The 20,022-nt window shown below is 39.8% G+C and overlaps 1 non-coding gene across 1 annotated transcript; it reads right to left on the bottom strand.

The window, feature by feature from the left end:
- Nucleotides 1–2,374: 2,374 nt before the first annotated feature.
- On the bottom strand, nt 2,375–2,481 carry LOC149012238 (small nucleolar RNA R71). The gene has a single exon (XR_016174206.1). It is a non-coding gene; the product is annotated as a small nucleolar RNA R71 (small nucleolar RNA).
- Nucleotides 2,482–20,022: the final 17,541 nt, after the last annotated feature.

Here is a 20,022-nt window from a genome sequence, read left to right as displayed (position 1 = left end):
CTACGGCTGAGATTTAATATCAAATGTACAGAGATATTATTGAGAGTGTCCAATTGGAAAAGAGTCCTTGCATACCTCAATATCTTATCTCTTATCTTGGATTTAATTAAAGAAAGAAAAAGAGGAAAAAGAATTATATTCAGAAAGAATAAGAAGAAAAATCCCGTTTTTGAATGCCTCTGTCCAGTTTCGATCAAACCCTTCATCGGACGGTCATCCGATGTCCGATCATGATAATTTTTGGAGGAGAGATTCACGACTACTTAAACTTCAAATCCAACGGTGGAATTATGCATCTGATCTCTCTAAGTTGGAGCGATTACTACGTCAAAACCCTAATTGGCTGAGTCAGATAGAAACCCTGAGTTTTATTCAAATTCAGTCGTGCTTCATATCTCATGTAAACTCTATAAAAGGAGATCATATTCCATCAAATGGAGGAACATGTTCTAGAGCTTAGTAGAAGCATTCTTTCTTCTCTCTTTAGTTTATTAAGGTTTTCTCTAGTTTTCTTTGCTTGCATTAGTGAGATTTAAATTTCTAGATTCAATGTTTAGGTTTAATCTTTTTATGTAATGCAATTCAAGTTCAAGCTTCAAGTTCAAGTTTCAATTTTTTTAGATTTATTTTTCTCTGGGTCTAGCAATTGCAGATTTATATCATTCTAGATCTAGATCTGGTTGTTAGGGTTGGTTGAGATTCGAATCGTTTGTTCAATTCGCAAGTAAGTAACCTTCTTTATTAATCTTCTCTCCTCCATCCATTCCCGCTTCTATCTACCCCTCCATATTCTTAATTTAGGATTTACTTTCAGCATTATTTATTGTTCTCCTTTCCCCTGGATCCTTGATCAGAGATGCCTACAGTCGTGCCTCTTTTTGGTTAAGGCTTCCTTTTCCTTTTATGGCTTTGTTTATTGCTTTGTTATTTACTTTCAGTTATTTACTTTCTGCCTATTCATTCATCATCTCGGACCACATAACCGGAGCAAGCCTACAGTCGTGCCTCTGCTTGGGTGGTGTTGCATCTGCATTTTAGCTATTTCCTTTTCTTTTTATTGCTTTGTTTATTGCTTTGTTATTTACTTTCTGTTATTTACTTTCTGCCTATTCATTCATTATCTCAGACCACATAACCGGAGCAAGCCTACAGTCGTGCCTCTGCTTCTGGTGACGGGTGGTGTTGCATCTGCATTTTAGCTATTTCCTTTTCCTTTTATTGCTTTGTTTATTTCTTTGTTTATTGCTTTGTTTATTGCTTTGTTATTGTTCGCATTTTTTTTCCTGTCTTTTATTTATGCATTGATTGTGTTTAATTTATTTTTCGTTTCAATTCGATTGCATTAGACATATAGATTATGATCGTTTAGTTTAGTTAATTAGTTAACAAAAATTGTATCATTCCACTCTCGCATTACTATTAAGAAGTTCAATTCTAAGTGGCATATCTCCTTGAGATCGACCCGTTAGCTACACGATACCGTGCGCTTGCGGCTACTTTTAAAATTCACAAACAAGTTTTTGACGTCGTTGCCGGGGAGGTATTAGTCCACTTTGTTTTTCTAATTCTTAGGTAAATCGAAGTGATTTAAAAATAAAAAAATAAAATTCAAAGATATTACTCTTAACTTGAGTAGAAACAAAAATGTATAGTAGTCCCCACTCTACTGCAGAATCCCCAGGATTCGATTGTAGGTGGCTCCGAAGACTATACGAATTCCCTTGCTGTCAAACCTATAAGCGCTAAGCTATACGGCAACCTTACAACTTTGGAATCATTGTTTCAATCTTTGTGGTGGGAAATTCATTACTTTCCTTTCGTTTTTGTTATTTTCTTTTCTTTTATTCTTTAGTACTTTATTTATTTTTTTATTTTTAAAAAAAATCTCATTCTTTCATAAGAGCCATTAATTGCATTAAGTGGTTAGTGCATGTGTGTCTGGACTCGTGATTCTACAAATAGAATTGTCCGAGTGTCTACCTTGACCATGGAAGGTCTACCTCCACCACCTCCACCTAAGAGTCTTAGGAATAGATTTTATCCTACCCGATCTACACAACCTTCCTATATACGTTTACCTGAAGTGAGGGGTAATAATTTTGAGCTCAAATCTCATTATCTATCTATGTTACCCCAATTTCATGGGCTACCTGATCAAGATGCATATTTGTTCCTTAGGGAGTTTGAGGAGGTTTGTGTCCTTATGAAGGTACAACAACTTACTGATGATGCCGTAAGACTACGGTTTATTACCTTTGCATTAAAGGACCAAGCCAAAAAGTTGCTTTATAGCTTACCTAGGGATAGCATTATCACATGGGAACAATTTACTGTCCTATTCTTGAAGAAATTCTTTCCTTTCTCTAAGACGAATAAAATAAGAAATGATATTCTTCAATTTCGTCAAAAACCCAATGAGTCATTTGCTAAGGTAATGGAGAGGTTTCAAAGCCTTCTCCAAGAATGCCCTCACCATGGTATAGAATTATGGCATTTATGCCAAATAATTTATGAGGGTATCGATTACCAAACAAAACAACTTTTGGAATCAATGTGCCCCACAGGATTTACATCATTCACTGATGATTCCGAAGCTTGGAATTTTCTTTTAGACCTAGCAGATAGAACTAGAGAATGGGAGTCAACCCAAGAGTCTGAAAGGACTAGTAGGGGATATTTTGTTGATAGCCAAGTTCATAAGGAAGTACAAATAGATAACATTTTGAGAAAGTTAGAGACTTTGGTAGTTAAAGCTGCACCACCAAGTCAAGCACATTTTATTGACAAATCTATTGCTATGTGTGCATGGTGTCAGTCTCCTACACATGTAATTGAGGAATGCCCTAGCTATTCTGGAGGCCAACATGAAAATGTCAGTGCGATGTTTCCAAACCCGTACAGTAACACGTACAATCCTGGGTGGAAGAATCATCCTAACTTTTCATGGTCTCAAGGGCAAAACCAAAATGGATTAAGCAATTATTCCACACAAAATCACTTTGGTGCCCCTCAAAAGCAAAATGCCCAATTTTCTTATAATCCAAATATCCAATTCCCTTGAGCCCCAAATTTCCAGAATGCCAATTTAGCTAGGCCTGTCAATCCACCTATTGTGCCTTATATGCCTCACATTGCACAAAATCAATCATCACCAGGTTTCAACAGAGGTAACAATCCAGAGTTTTCTCGTCTCTCTTCCTTAGAGAAGAATATGGAAGTACTTTCCAGTACCTTCATGACTTCTATGCATAATAATAAAAAATAAATTTCCACTCTTGCAAGTGCTTTGTCTGAGCGAGAAAAATGTAAAATGCCTAGCCAACCTGAGTTAAATCCTAGGATTCAGATTCATCAAAGACCACCAAATCAAGTCAACCAAGTTGAATCCTCCCATTCTTCTTTAGCTTCAATTAATTCTGTGTCTGCATTGAGAAGTGGGAAAGGGTATTTAACAGGTGAGTCACATATTAATGAAAAGAGCGAGATTAGTGACCACTGTGATGAGGAGAATGTTCAAGTATCTCCTAATGAGGGTTTGTCTGAGAAACCCATAGAAGTTGAGGATGAGCCAGTTGCTTTAGTAGTACCTAAGTTTGGAGAACCACTATCAGAAACTATGAGAAAAGAGCAAATTTCAAATGAGAGTTCTTATGTTCCTAAGGTTCCTTATCCTAGTCGTCTAGTGAATAAGAATAAGACTGCAACTATGGAGAAAATTTTTTATGTCTTCAAAAAGGTAGAAGTGAATATCCCTCTTTTGGATGTCATATCTCAGATCCCCGCCTATGCAAAAGTGTTGAAAGATTTATGCACTCATAAAAGAATCACTAGCATTCCCAAAAAGGCGTTCTTGGCAGGTAACATTAGTTCCATAATTACTCAACCTGTAATAGCCAAGTATAAGGATCCAGGGAGCCCCACCATAACTTGTGTCATAGGCAATACACACATTGAACATGCTTTACTTGATCTTGGTGCAAGTGTAAATCTGTTGCCTTACCATGTTTATAAGCAACTAGGATTGGGAGAATTGAAAGCAACTAGAACTACTCTTCGGTTGGCGAGATAGGTCGATTAAGATTCCTAAAGGGATGGTTGAAGATGTTTTACTGAAAGTGGGAGAATTTATTTTTCCAGTTGATTTCATTGTGCTAGATACTAAACCTTTTTCAATCAAGGATGAAATCCCAATAATTTTAGGAAGACCATTTTTGGCTACTAGTAATGCATTAATCAATTGTCGAAATGGCCTCTTACGATTATCTTTTGGAAATCAAACTATAGAGTTTAATATGTTCAGGATAGGGAAACAACCACAAATAGAAGAAGAGATCAATATGCTTGAGGAATCTTTTGATTTTCCTAATGATGTGATTACCAACTTTGAGATTGATTTTGATTCTAAATTTCAAGAATGTATGGATATGTTGGATGATGATAGTGAAACTTTCTTTTCCAAAGTCTTAAATTTTCACACACCTTTGGAGCCTATTAATCCTCTATCCATCTCCATCTCCATTCCCAAGCCCTCAATAATTGAACCCCCCAAGCTAGAATTGAAAGAGTTGCCTTCTAATTTAAAGTATGCTTTCCTGAGACAAGATAATCATCTTCCTGTTATTGTTGTCTCTGATTTAACTTCTGACAAAGCAGAAGAGTTGATCACACTGTTGAATGATAATAGAGAAGCATTGGGTTGGTTTGTCACTCATATCAAAGGTCTAAGCTCTTCCATTGAACAACATCATATTCATCTTATGAAAGATGCAAAACCTTCTAGAGAACCTCAACGTATGATGAGAATTTTTTTTAACATTGTGAATGTTTTTCTTGAGATCTTTAGAGATGATTTTTCGATTCACGGTTTTTCTTATTTGGAATGCCTTCCCCCATCATACATTGATATTGAAGATAAGACTAAAGCTTCCCATGATAAGCACATCTTGACTGAAAGGTATACCCCTCATTTGTCTTCTTTGTTTAGCATACATGCATTGAGGACATTGCATTACTTAAGTGTGGGGGGGGGGGGGGGTAGAGTTGCGTTGTAGATTTTAACTTTGACTTTTGGTTATTATACATATTCTTTCAATTGCTATGATGTGTGAAATGAGAGTGATTTTGGTACCCATCATGAACACATAAAAACCCTGTTGAGAGGAAGGTAACTTGTATATATGTTGAGATGAGACTTTCCTTAGAAAAATAAAAGGCCCTTAACTTAAGGCGTCGAACCATCTATGAGTTTTGTGGGTCCTTGTTTCTTTGGCTAGAAGTTGAGATCAATTTTGTGTAGGGCATGACAAAAGAAGAAAAAAGAAGAAGAAGAAAAAAAAAAAGAGTAGAAAGTAAAAGTTGAATTCCTTGGAACTAGACGGGGCACTCCGACTCAGGAATCGAGGTGACTTGATCGAAACTCTTAGGAAGGAGATTATTGAAAAGAACTCTCGCATCACTGTCTATGTGGGCATATGCAAAGCAAAGCTACAAAGTAACTTGGGTTTCTGGTGTCTGCTCCACCATGTCATTCAAGCCAACCATAATGGAGTAATGTTGAGTTCACTACTCAAAAGAAAAAAAAGAGAAATAAATACAAGTGTCATCAATGCCTTGGTAAAATTGTTTGGTCAAAAATACTTCAAAACCTTAGTCCTTGGTCCCCTTACTTTATGAGTGATTTTGCTTAAAGGAGAGGTGTACTTGAAAGATATAAGGTGAGTCCTTGATTGAGATATATGCTAAGTCTCAAGAATCAATATGGGGTAATAAAGTTCAAGTGTGGGGGATCTTAAATCAATGGTGAGAAAAATTGTCATAGCTATTGATCTTGTATGAGTACTTACCAATTGTTAGAGTTGGAATTTGCAATGTTTTATTTTGAGCTAAAAATTGGAATTTTGGATGTACATTCACTGCAAACATCCACGAGACAAAACTCGTCCTCTAGGGGTAACCTAGTGGTTTAAAGGCCTGTTGCACATGCTAAGTGTAACCATGATTCCTACGGAAGTGAGTTTGGATTTATTTTGTTGCATTAGTTTCTTACTTGCATTTGAATTTTCTTCAATTTTTGCTTGAGGACAAGCTTAGTCTAAGTGTGGGGGAATCTAATGAGCACATTTCTGTGTGAAATCTTAGGGCATAAAGCATGCATTTTATACACTTAGAATGGAGTTACCTTGAGTTTTATGTTGTTTTTGCAGATTTTAGGACTTTTCAAGATTTAAGCAAATATTTGGAGTTTTGGGCTTGAATCATGCTATTTTACACGTCAAGAAGTCCATTCAAATTATCAAATGCGAAAATGGGCCTGATCTGGAGCATGATGGGCTAGAGATGTGTGATTATGGGCCAACTCCGAAATACTGAAGAGATAAAGAAGGCAAATTTGATCTACGGCTGAGATTTTATATCAAATCTACAGAGATATTATTGAGAGAGTCCAAATGGAAAAGAGTCCTTGCATACCTCAATATCTTATCTCTTATCTTGGATTTAATTAAAGAAAGAAAAAGAGGAAAAAGAATTATATTCAGAAAGAATAAGAAGAAAAATCCCGTTTTTGAATGCCTCTGTCCAGTTTCGATCAAACCCTGAGTTTTATTCAAATTCAGCCGTGCTTCATATCTCATGTAAACTCTATAAAAGGAGTTCATATTCCATCAAAAGGGGAACATGTTCTAGAGCTTAGTAGAAGCATTCTTTCTTCTCTCTTTAGTTTGTTAAGGTTTTCTCTAGTTTTCTTTGCTTGCATTAGTGAGATTTAAATTTCTAGATTCAATGTTTAGGTTTTATCTTTTTATGTAATGCAATTCAAGTTCAAGTTTCAATTTTTTTAGATTCATTTTTCTCTGGGTCTAGCAATTGCTGATTTAGATCATTCTAGATCTAGATCTGGTTGTTAGGGTTGGTTGAGATTCGAATCATTTGTTCAATTCGCAAGTAACCTTCTTTATTAATCTTCTCTCCTCCCTCCATTCCCGCTTCTATCTACCCCTCCATATTCTTAATTTAGGATTTACTTTCAGCATTATTTATTGTTCTCCCTTCCCTTGGATCCTTGATCAGAGATGCCTACAGTCGTGCCTCTTTTTGGTTAAGGCTTCCTTTTCCTTTTATTGCTTTGTTTATTGCTTTGTTATTTACTTTCAGTTATTTACTTTCTGCCTATTCATTCATCATCTCGTACCACATAACCGGAGCAAGCCTATAGTCGTGCCTCTGCTTCTAGTGACAGGTGGTGTTGCATCTGCATTTTAGCTATTTCCTTTTCTTTTTATTGCTTTGTTTATTGCTTTGTTATTTACTTTCTGCCTATTCATTCATTATCTCGGACCACATAACCGGAGCAAGCCTACAGTCGTGCCTCTGCTTCTGGTGACCGGTGGTGTTGCATCTGCATTTTAGCTATTTCCTTTTCCTTTTATTGCTTTGTTTATTTCTTTGTTTATTGCTTTGTTATTGTTCGCATTTTTTTTCCTGTCTTTTATTTATGCATTGATTGTGTTTAATTTATTTTTCGTTTCAATTCGATTGCATTAGACATAGATTATGATCGTTTAGTTTAGTTAATTAGTTAACAAAAATTGAATCATTCCACTCTCGCATTACTATTAAGAAGTTCAATTCTAAGTGGCATATCTCCTTGAGATCGACCCGTTAGCTACACGATACCGTGCGCTTGCGGTTACTTTTAAAATTCACAAACAAAAACCATCGACACCGTGAGATGTCGGCAATATTTCGTCGACACCGTGAGATGTCGGCGATATTTCGCCGACATCTCCATTGAGATATCAATAGTTTTAAGTGTTTTATATTTTTATTATCAAATAATATATTAATATAAAACCACTTATATCAGTTATATGGTGCAACTTGCAACTTTCAAGTGTACACGTGAACCTATAATAGCGGGACCCGCAATGCAATTGGTTTTCCAACTTTTTAAATTTTAGTGGTAAACAGTTAATGCTAATGAATAACTTGAGATTTGAGAAATCGAATCGCCTGTCCTTTCATTTTTCATCGCCCAGAGAGCAGAGAGAAAGACGGTGAGTGAGAATGATTGAGAGAGACAGAGAGAACTGAGAAGACGAAGAGAGCGAGAGTGAGAGGTCGATGAGTGACTGGGAGAGCCGGAGAGATGAAGAAACCTATGCTACCTGCATCCTGCGAGAGAGAGAAAGAAGATGGAGAAAGCGAGAGAGAGAGAGAGAGAGAGAGAGAGAGAGAGAGAGAGAGAGAGAGAGAGGGAGAGGGGGGGGGGGGGGAGGGGGATCAGAGGGAGCCGAAGGGATCTTGTATGCTGCATCCTATTTTCTTCTTCTCTTCCGGCATCCAACAGCAGTAGCAATTGCCACCGGCGGAGATATCGTCAATTTTTTCCGTTATTTCATTGGTTTGGCCAAAAACGATCGATTTTTCAGCGAGTTTCACCGACTTTTAGTTTATGTCGTTTCAACGATCGGTTTTGTGTCACCTTTGAGCGACATGGCGATTTTTTGCGGAAATGTCACAACATTTCGGCAACATAATGTTCCTTGGTTACAACTTAGGCAATCCCATCGTAATTCAATCCACCATAATCATAACCAATATGACATTCATATGAGTAATAACCAGTCATTCATATTCAGTATAGATAAGCAATTCACATGAGTAATGTCTTACTATAGTTACAGTGGTATTTCAATCATACGCAAGTTCTCAAAACAATAGTATGATCATGCAATTCAATTCCAATATGAGCAAACATGTAATTTAGGTTATTTGTAGACAAACATTCTTACTTAACTTGATTCGAATAACTCCGGAGAAAAGTCAGAGGATAGGTCCAAAGTTACCAAAGAAAGCCCTAAACAAACATAGATAGCATTAGGAACAAACCCCCCAAGACTAGAGATCAAAACAGACCAAACAAGGAAAGGTTGCTGTCACTGACCACTTTGGTCAATCATGCTTGGTCACTTGGAGGCGACCAAGGTGCTCTCTGTCTGACGGAAAACTCTAGAATTTGATTGGAAACTCATCTTCTGAGATTCGAAACATTCCAAAATTTCAAGGGAAGGTAACTAACAGTAAAAGAATACTATCTAGCATAGTCTAGACATCACATAAGGTCAAAGGAATAGAAATCCAATTAAATCATAAAATAGGCTCTTATTGATATCAGACCGTGAATTCCATGGAAAGACTAGAGAGAATGAGAATTCACTCTAGGAAAGAAAGAACAGTAGATCATAATAAAAAACCATCATAGGAATGAATCTAACATGCAATAGAATTCAAAGTATTCGAATGAATATTCATTCATGAAGATTACACTTGATTTCCCTTCGAAATCATCCTATGTAGATTCACAAAGTCATAGAGTGAATGGAGATTCATTCCAAAACGACGGGGATTAAAGGAGAGGTCACAACAAAGGCATGAGACCTTCCTCATAATCATAGAGATAGGTAAAGAACAATGCAAGAGTAAATCTATTGAGAGTGTGAGTGATTACTAACCTTGATGAAGAAGGTTCGATGGAAGAACTTCGGAGAATGGTTGAGGATCTTCCAAAGCTTTCAAGAGGGTGTTAGGAGGTGCTTCCCACATTCTTCAAAGGCTTTAGAACACTATGAAAAGAATTAGATCGAAGATATGATAAATAGGGCTTCGAAAAAACTAAAAATCAAAGAGTGCCAAAACTATCCCTGACACCTTTGGTTGGTCGGGGATGGTCGCTTGGAGCGACCAAGGCTGAGCAACCAAAGTAGTCAGCAAAGCCAAAAACTGGTCTTAACTTCTCCAAAATTCACAAATTCAACTGGTACTTTTCAGAAATCAACAAAGGGTCTTACCTAACATTGTAGGACCTTCCAAAGAGTGTCAAGTTAGGGTTCAAGTGTGAAATCCCCCAGAGTTCTACCCCTTTAACCCGTGGTTTCAAGACCAAGAACCCGAGCCTCAAGTCGGCAACAACTGTGGGCCATTCAAGTCAAGCCCGAAGGATTGGAAATGGAACCAGTGTTGTTGGATGACCCTTGTGGTGACTCAACAACTCTCCTAGAGTTTAAGTGAAGAGAGAAGATTAATCACGATAGTGTAAAAAAGGTGATTTTGGAACGTTTGTAGATCGATAATGGAGAATATGATTAATGCAATAAGGTATCGAAAGATCATTGAGAGACCTTTCCAACGAGCCAAAAATCACTGAATTCGGAGTCTGTTTGAGGGTCCAACCTTGGATCAGATTTGGGCCGGTTGGGTGAACCAACCCCCACCCTAGTTTTATGTTTAGTGGCAAAAATAGAACTTTGGGTTTTTAAGCCCTATTTTATGAACTCATCCGTAACCGCATCTTTATGCAAGAACGAGTTTGTGGCTGCAGGAAGAGGAGATACCAAGGAGAAGAGTGGTTTCCATCCTTTTAAAGGTGTTCTGCTACTCGGATCATTGCGGACAACCACGTGAAAGGTTGAGGATTTTTAATAAATCTCTTTTTTTTTTTTTTTTTGGGGGGTTTTTTTTTTCTCTTCATTTGTGAGATCTTGAAAAGGAAGGTTGTTAGGTGTTGATACAGAATCTCGCTCGTCCTTCCTTGTCACGAACCTGCAAGATACGAGCTCGACCTTGGGGGGTCGAGGTACGTCTCCGACGAACAAGTCAGTACCGATAATATGATCTCAACTACTCAATGGAGAACTCAAGTAATTGATCACACAAAGTATGAATACCTACCTCATAGTGTTTACCTGAGGTGTTTATATAGAGTATGGTAATAGAGTTATATTGGGAATATGACTCTAATGAGAGTTGCCATAGGAGAGTAACTCTTTAGGAGAGTTCTCTTACCTAACTAGAACTTCTCTGTGGTTGTTTGTTGGTAGGACTCTATCCTTGTAAGGTTACCTCACCCTATTAGGTGGATGCTATTTATCACTCTGGTCGGTCCTACCATGAACCGCCTGGTCGAACTTCATTAAGTATTGAACCTGGTCGGATCGCGCAACTGCTGGTTCAGACCAAGAGCTATAGAATGACCATTTTAGTCATTAACATAAGTCCCCCAGTCCATTGTGGTCGAGAACTGAATATTGTGCTCGGCTCAAGGGAATATCTTTTCCATTTAGGGGATGTATGGTCGAATCGACCATTACACTATCGAAATCTGTAACGTCCCATTCATGAGTAGCCGTCAATTTCGCACGATTATCGAAACACGTCCTTCGAAGCTCGTGCGTGATTGACATGTGTCAGTTTTTGTTTCATCATAAATGCTTGCCTTTATGATGAATAGACCCTTCATCTCCCACCGTCCACCTATGTTTTGTCATAGCCGTTGGATGTGAATATATCTAATTGATGAAAAGACTCTTCATTTCCTGCCATCCATCTACGTGCTGCAATAGTCGTCAGATATGGATATGTAGTGTTGATGAGTTTCAACCGTTGATTACACATTTGCATCCTCCCTTAGATTAGCATCTAAGCTTATATATATATATATATGCATATCTTCCTCATCTTCTTTCTTCTTTCCATTTCTTCTTCTGCATTTCACTTTGTCTCTGCAACTGTGAGTTTTCTCTTTGTTGAGGACGTGTGTTTTTGTTGTGCTTTCAAGCTTGGGTTTTTACTTGGGGGAGCTATATCACTCATTTTCTTCTTCTTCTTCTTCGTACGATCACCAACAAGTAAGTTCTTAGTGCTTTGCTTCCTCTTTCGTTTTCTGTTTCTAGCAGTTAGAACAGTGCTCAAAAACATATTTGTTTGTGTTGTTTGCTTTTCCTTTTCCCTTCTTTTCATTTGTCTCTGGGTGCGTTCCTCTGTCTTCCATTTGTTTAGAAAAAATGGTAGTCCTGAAGAGAGGGTCAGCCTTAGAAAACTTTAGGAAAGATTTAGGAAAAGAACCTTCTGGCTCCTCATTGGGCGAACCAGAAGCCGAACATCCCATCAATCCCGGCCTCCCTACCAGTGATCGGTTCGAAGAAATTTTCGACGATGGCTCTGGTCGTGAACCATCTAGTAATGATGGTGAAGAGACTGCTATAGATTCTCAATCTAGAACCGAACACCTTAGTGCCCGGGCTCGTTCCAAAGCCGAACGTAAGAAGTGGAAAGATAGCTTGACTCTTGAGGAATATAAGCTCGAGCAGACCAAAGAGTTGACTCCCGATCATATACACGATGATCCTTATTCCTCAAGGCCCGACTTCCTTCCTTCCCAGATGTCCGAAGAAAGGTTGGATTATCTTAGGCATAAATATGAAATTCCTTCCGACCATATCCTTCGTGTTCCTACTCCCGAAGAGAGGGCCAACACTCCTCGGCCCGGGGAGTTTGCTTTGTACGAAGACGCCCTGAAGAGTGGCTTTCATTTACCTGTTCATCCTTTATTTAGGGAAATTATGTTACACTATCGTATGTGTCCGGGAATGTTTGTACCCAATAGTTGGCGTTATGTAATCTACTTTTGGGGCTTTTGCCAAGGGACAAAGGTTAATGTCCAACCATCTCTTGCTCTGTTCCTTCATTTCTTTATGACAAAAAATCAAGAGCAAGATGGGTGGTTCTACTTGTCAAAACGAACAGCTTCCCAATGTGGTTGGGATGGTAATTTCGTCGGGACAGGTACCCTCCCGTCCAACACCAGGGGGTGGCACCCCAAGTATTTCTTTGTTCGTCCTCCCTCCAAGCCTTCCTTTCCTATATACTGGGTCCGAGGACCGCTTCAGGGGTCAAAAGATTTTCCTTTGCTAACTGGGGCCGAGGAGCGTGCTAAGGAGAAGATTTGCCATCTCCCTTCCGAGGATAAAAACATGTTTGCCGTTCATGGGTTCTGTCCGGAATACCCCAATATTCCGCGTTATTGGGGGTTCCTTCCCGGTGAGTGGTACTTCATATTTTTTTCCTTTGATTTATAGAATTATGCCCTTGTCCGGAATTGACGTTTTATATACTTTTCGTGCAGTGAGACTCAATCATAATGTTGCTGAGGCTGCTGAATCAGATGCTGCTGAGGCCGAGGAAAGGGTTCCGACCAAATCTGATCGGAATCGCTCTAAAGGGAAGCAGAGTTCTGTCTCTACGGCCCAAAAGAGGCTTTCTAGTGAATCCGATCTTCCTCCTCGGGTGATCAAGAAGAAAGCTCCCATGTCTTTTATGGCCGGCTCGCTCGGGGAGAATGTGTTACCTTCCGTTCCGGAAGCTGCCACAGTTTCTTCATCCGTGCTCATGCCCTCCTGGTCGCTTAATTCCTCTTCACATGTTTTAAGCAATCAAAAGAACGGAACTGAAGTGGCCAAGGAGTGGTTGCCGGGAGTGATTCTTCCTGCCGACCAGAAGTTTCTGTTGGGTGTTGACTCTTCCGCAACTCAAGACATGATGACGAGGTATCTTTTTCCCGAACAAGCTTATCCTTTTTTCCCATATTTATTGCTCTTTGGGTTTGACTCATTTACCCTTTAGGTTAGTGTGTGCTCTGACACAAACATGGGGTGGAAATTTGGAGGTTGCCCGGCGAGACTTATCCGCTATTCGCATGTTGGAAGACAAAGTTAGGGATTTGAGTCTTAAGGTGGAGCACTTGACTGTTGAGAAGACTAAATCTGATGCTTGGGCTGAGTCCGCCGAGCATCAGATGTCTACTTATAAGTCAGAAAATGACAATCTCAAAGAATCTTTGGAATGCAAAGATCTTAGTCTTGCTACTCTCGAGCAAGAGAAGTTGGCGAAAGAACAGTTTATCAAAGACTTGACCGACAAACTTGCTCAAGCTTCTCCGACCACATTTGCCGATCTTTCCAATGAATTGCGTCATGAAGTAATTTGTCGGTGGGTTTAGGGATCTCGATCTATCAAAGTTTGAGAAGTTCGTTGATTCGGGCATATACGATGATTTGAAGATCCCTCGACCAGCCTGGGCGGTGGGGAAAGAACCATTTGGGTTGCCCAAGGATGTGCCCGTTCAGGATTTTCTTGATTCCGACCGGGAGCCGGCCCCGAGGAGGAAGATGAAGCCGGCCGGGCGTCGACCATCGAAGCCTGCCGACCAACTAGATTCGGATGTTGTAGTTGCCGAGTAGTTTTTTTTTCATTTTGATCAACCTTTTTTGTTTCTTTGTTATTCAGCTTTTTAACAATGATAAGTTGATTTTAGATAATTTATCATAGGTTATTTTGTCAATGTAAATTTTTGCTTGTCAATGGTATTTTCCTCTTTTGTACCAAGTATACTTGGTCGTGAGAATACCTCCTTCTTCGGTATATACATGTGCTGTTCGTGTCATGCACTTGTATCATTCCAAGCCATGTTGTTCGGTATAGTAAGGTTTGTTCGGTCATGGATTAAATAGGTGTTCGTCAACAATTGTTCGTCCATAACCCCTACCTCCCGGGCATGATAACTTGGTATGTCTTTTTGAAGTATTCATGCCTAATCTTAGGTCTTTATTGCCTATTGAGTGTAGGTCTTTTTTTGCCTAAGTAATATCTTAGGTCTTTTTTCTCCCTTCAGATTTGTAGGGTTTTTCTGCCTAGGAATTTCAAGTCTTTTTTGCCTCAGGTCTTTTTTTTTTTGCCTTGAGAGTTTCGGGTCTTTTTTTCTCGCTGATTTTCAGGTCTTTTTTCTGCCTGTGATTTTCAAGTCTTTTTTCTGCCTGAGATTTTCAGGTCTTTTTTGAGCGTTTTGTTAAAGTTTGAGTAGTAATTTGTACGAATGTCTTTATTTATATATAAAAACTAATCTGACTTCTTGGGATTATGACTCTCCCATGTTGTCTACATACTGAAATAAATAGCAAAACTGGAATAAAACGCTCAAAATTTGTCATGTTCACGACTTTCTCAGATACTATTTTTATTGATAGTATTTCCTGAGATTGTTTGAATTCCATGATCGAGGGATCTTGTCGCTCGTTTCCGGATCTTGTAAATGATATGCTCCGGGGCGACTTGTCGTATGACTATGTATGGTCCTTCCCAATTTGGGGATAACTTTCCTTGATTGGTTGGATCTGAAGCAGCTGTTCGGCGAAGCACCAGTTCGCCGGGCAAGTATTGTTCATTTCGAACCTTGGCATTATAATATGTCGCTATTCTTCTTTGATATTCTTCAAGTCGGAATTGGGCTTTGTCCCTTACTTCGTCAATCAGATCCAGATTGGTTCGCATTCCTTCGATGTTTGCCTCTTCTTCGAATTCTATTTCTCAAAGTGATCCAATTTGGATTTCTACTGGGACTCTAGCCTCTGCTCCATATGCTAGTCGGAATGGAGATTCTCCAGTGGTCGTCCTTGGAGTTGTTCGGTATGACCACAGTACACTAGGTAGTTCATCTACCCATCTCCCTTTTAGCTGGTCGAGCCTCTTCTTGAGCCCATCGAGCATGGTTCTATTAGTAACCTCGACCTGGCCGTTACTTTGGGGATAAGCTACTGAAGAAAATCTATGCTCGATCCCTTGTTCTTTGCAGAATGTTGAGAATGCTACATTCTCGAATTGCTTTCCATGGTCGGTTACTAATATTTTTGGAACTCCATATCTGTACGATATGTTATGCTTGACAAAACGCTTCATCTGCTCGGTACTGATAGTTGCAAGGGGTTCAGCTTCTACCCACTTTGTAAAGTAGTCTATTGCCACTACCAAGTATTCTCTTCCTCTCGGTGTTTTAGGTAACTTCCCTACCAGGTCTATTCCCCACCTTGCAAAAGGTATTGGGGATAGAGTTGATGTTAAAGGAACTGCGGGGGTATGGGAGATCTTTGCGTGTGCCTGGCACTTGTCACACTTCTTAACGAAGTCTTTGGCATATTCTTCTAAGGTCGGCCAATAGAATCCTTGGCGTATAATTGTATTAGAGAGTGTTCGGGATCCTACGTGAGATCCGCAGGTTCCTTCGTGAACTTCTCTTAAAACATTTGTAGCTTCTAATGGTCCCAAACATCTTAGAAGTGGTCGGGTGAAGGATCTTTTGTATAATAGTCCGTCCCTGATGGTGAACCTGGCTGCTCTTTGTCTTATTGCCCGAGCAACTTTTTGGTCTTCTGGGAGCTAATCGTTATCAAGATAATGTATGATCGGCTCCATCCACCCCAGCTCGGTTGAAATTTGCATGTGGTCGACCTTGTTTATGCTAGGGCTATCAAGTTCTTCAAGGTAGATCACTGGTGCTTGGACATCCATTCCTTCCGTAGCTAAGCGAGATAATGAATCAGCCTGGTCGTTTTCAACCCTTGGTACTTGAGTTATTTCTAGCTCTTTAAAGTACTGTTTGTAATTGTTGATCAAGTTCAGGTATTTCTCCATCCTTCTTTCTTTGGCTCCATAAACTCCCTTCACCCGATTTACAATTAGCTGTGAATCACTTTTGATTTCTAGATGTTGAATGCTTAGAGCTTTGGCCATCCTGAGTCCTGCTAACATGGCTTCATATTCAGCCTCATTGTTGGATGCTTTAAACTTGAGGCGAAGGGCATATTTTATTTCAAATCCCCCAGGACTCTTCATTAATAGGCCTGCTCCACTTCCTTGCGAGTTGCTCGATCCGTCCATGAACAGAGTCCATCTTTTGATCGATTCTACCCCTTGCTCGTCCTCCTCTTGACTTGTTTCTTGTTTTTCAACAATGAAGTCTGCCAGGGATTGAGCTTTGATGCTTGGTCGGGGTTTGAATTCTATTTGATGTTCGCTCAATTCCACCGCCCATGTCACCATCCTTCCGGCCAGGTCTGGTCGGTGAAGGATCTTTTTGAGTGGTAAATTCGTCATCACTGTAATGGGATGAGATTGGAAATATGGACGGAGTTTTCTGGCCGCTATAACCAGTGCCAGGGCTTGTTTGTCCACTTCTGGGTAGCGAGTCTCGGCATCATTCAGGACATGACTGACATAGTAGACAGGTTGTTGTATGTTACCCTCTTCTTGCACGAGAACTGCACTAACCGCCACCGACGAAGCGGCTAAATATAGTTGTAGCTCCTTCTTGCTGGTCGGCATAACGAGCAAGGGTGGTCGGGATAGTTTGTCTTTTAGGTCTTCAAATGCTCCCTGGCATTCATCATTCCAGATGTTTCCTTTCTGACCTGCTACCTGCTTTAAAATTTTGAAGAATGGCAGGCATTGCTCCCCTGATCTAGAAATAAATCTATTCAGTGCTGCCACCCGACCAGTTAGGCATTGGATTTCTCTAATGGTTTTGGGTGCTTTCATATCCAAAATTGCCTTGATTTTCTTAGGATTGGCTTCGATTCCTCTTTGGGATACCATGAACCCGAGGAATTTTCCCGAAGATACCCCAAAAGCACACTTTTCATTCAGGATTGAGCTTCATCTTGTATTTTCGGAGTACTTTGAATACTTCGCCAGGTCAGTTAGATGATTTTCTTTTGAGATGCTTTTCACCAGCATGTCGTCCACATATACTTCCATATTTCGACCAATTTGATGTTTGAAGATTTTATTTACCGCTCTTTGGTATGTTGCTCCCGCATTTTTTAGACCGAAAGGCATTACTTTATAGTAATAGCTGTCCCTATCAGTCATGAATGCTGTATGCTTTTCATCCTCGGGGTGCATAAGGATCTGATTGTATCCTAAATATGCATCCATAAAACTGAGCATTTCGTGTCCTGCTGTTGCATCTATGAGAAGATCGATTCTTGGAAGTGGATAGTGGTCCTTTGGGCAGGCTTTGTTGAGATCTGTGTAATCAGTACACATCTGCCACTTCCCGTTTGCTTTTTTGACCTTTACCACATAAGCTAGCCATTGTGGGTGGTCTGTGCATTTTATGAAGCCATACTGTCTTAGCTTTTGCACTTCAGTTCAAATGGCCTCATGTTTTTCAATGGCGAAATTTCTTCTTTTCTGAACAACCAGAATTGCCTGTGGATCAATACAGAGTTTATGCTCAGCTACCTCCCTGTCGATCCCTGGCATGCCTTCAGCCGACCATGCGAAAACATCAGAATTATTCTTTAGAAACTCAGTGAGTTCTGTTTTGAAATCTGCTTCTTGCTCGGAACCGATCATGGTACCTTGCTCCTTCTGGTCGGGGATAAAAGTGGATTTTTTCTAGCTTTTCCACTGGTTCAGCTCTTTGCAAGGTTTCTTCATCACGGTCGTCCCTGACTTCAATAGTCATGGTCGAGTTTGTCCTTTTCTTTTTCCGCATGTAGTCGTTGTAGCTTTGCCGGCTACTTTTCTGGTCGGCTACACATTCTCCAATTCCCTCTGTGGTCGGGAATTTCATCTTCATGTGTAGCGAGGAGACCACTGCTTCGAGTGCGCAGAGGGTTGGTCGTCCTATGATTGCATTGTATGCCGATAAATCTTGTACGACCATAAAATTGGTCTGTACGATCCTATCCCGTGGGTGCTCTCCAATCCGTAGCTCTAATCGGATCGTTCCTTCTGCTCGGGTTGATGATCCCGTGAAACCATAAAGCTGGGTTTCGCATGGGACGAGCATATTTTCCTTTAGCTTCATCTTTTTGAACGCGTCCAAAGATAATATGTCTGCTGATGATCCAGTATCCACTAGGACCCTATGGATCTTAGTTCCTTCCAGGAGAATTTTGACTACCAAGGCATCATCATGAGGGATTGTGATATCCCGTAGATCCTTGGAAGAGAAAATTATTGGCTCAGTAGATATATTTTTATGGGTTTCAGTATTCCCAATATATCGTACTTTTCTTTTTGCTTGTCGATTTGATTTTTCTGTCGGACCACCAAATAGAGTACATACTGGAGATCTTTTTCTTTGTTTTTCATCCGCCTCAGGTCGGCGTTTGGCCGTACTTCTTCTTTCTTCCCTGTGGCTCGACCTTTCTCTCTTCGGGGCAGGGTTGTCCTATGGTCGGCCATCTTGATTAGGTTGGATATACTTCTTTAAGTGTCCTAAAGAGATTAAGTTTTCTATCTCCATCTTTAGATTTTTGCAATCGTCCGTCCAATGGTCGTGATCCTTGTGATATTTACAATACTTTCGTTTATCACGTTTTCTTGTTGGTGATCGGATTTTATCCGGCCACTTCAGATGTCCTTGATTTTTGATTTGCATCAAGATTTCGGATATTCTTGTATTCAGTGGTGGAAGATTACTAATCTCTTGCTTTTTGGGGGATTCTGCTCGAGCTTTCTTGGTCGAGCTTATCCCTAACATCCTTGCCGGTTGTGCCCTTTCTCGACTACTTCTTCTTTCAGCCCTTGGTTCTCTTTTTTGAGATTCTATGGTTTCCGAAATTTCTGCTTGTTTATGACATCTTTCATTCAGTTCTGCATATGTTTTTGGCATATCTTGGAGTAGTCGCTCTAGCAATCCTTCATGAGTAATTCCTTGGTATAACGCATGAAATGCAATTTTCTCGTCCATGCTTTCAATTTGCATGGTAAGATTATTGAATCTTTGAAGGAAACTTCGGATAGATTCCGTTCTACCTTGTTTTATAGCAAACAAAGTGTCTTCTCTTTTCTTCAATCCGACTCCTCCCTGGAAGCGCAGCACAAACACTCGCCCTAGTTGATCGAAACTCATAATCAAACTGCTTGGCAACGCCAAGAACCAGTCCAATGCGGAACCGGTTAAAGAGGCTGCAAAACTTTGGCACATGGCTGCCTCATTATGCTTATAGATTGACATGGTCGACCTATAGCGAGTGATGTGATGTTTTGGGCATTGTGATCCGTCGAACAGTATAAAAGTTGTGCATTTGAAGCTTTTTGGTATTTCCACCTCAGAGATAGCTTGGATGAAAGGATCCTCTTTTAGAAAAGCATATAGCTCATCTTTCTTTGGATCGTTTAACTTGTTTACCTTTTCGTCTAACTCTTTGATTTGTTTGCTCAAACGCTCTTCCCTCTTGCTCGGTCCGGACTCAACTCTTTGATTTTTTGGTTCTTTGAGAGGATCGTTGCTACTTCCTCGATCATTATCTTCGTTGATCAGAGGATCTTTATTTGGAATTTCTTTCTCAGATGCTCGGGACTTTTCGCCTACCTTCTTTTTTAACTTTTGTTCGTCTTCCA

Source organism: Hakea prostrata, chromosome 6, assembly GCF_041222555.1.
Source record: "Hakea prostrata isolate BN-2017 chromosome 6, UWA_Hpros_2, whole genome shotgun sequence".
NCBI lineage: Eukaryota > Viridiplantae > Streptophyta > Magnoliopsida > Proteales > Proteaceae > Hakea > Hakea prostrata.
This window is presented reverse-complemented; position numbering and strand designations above follow the sequence as displayed.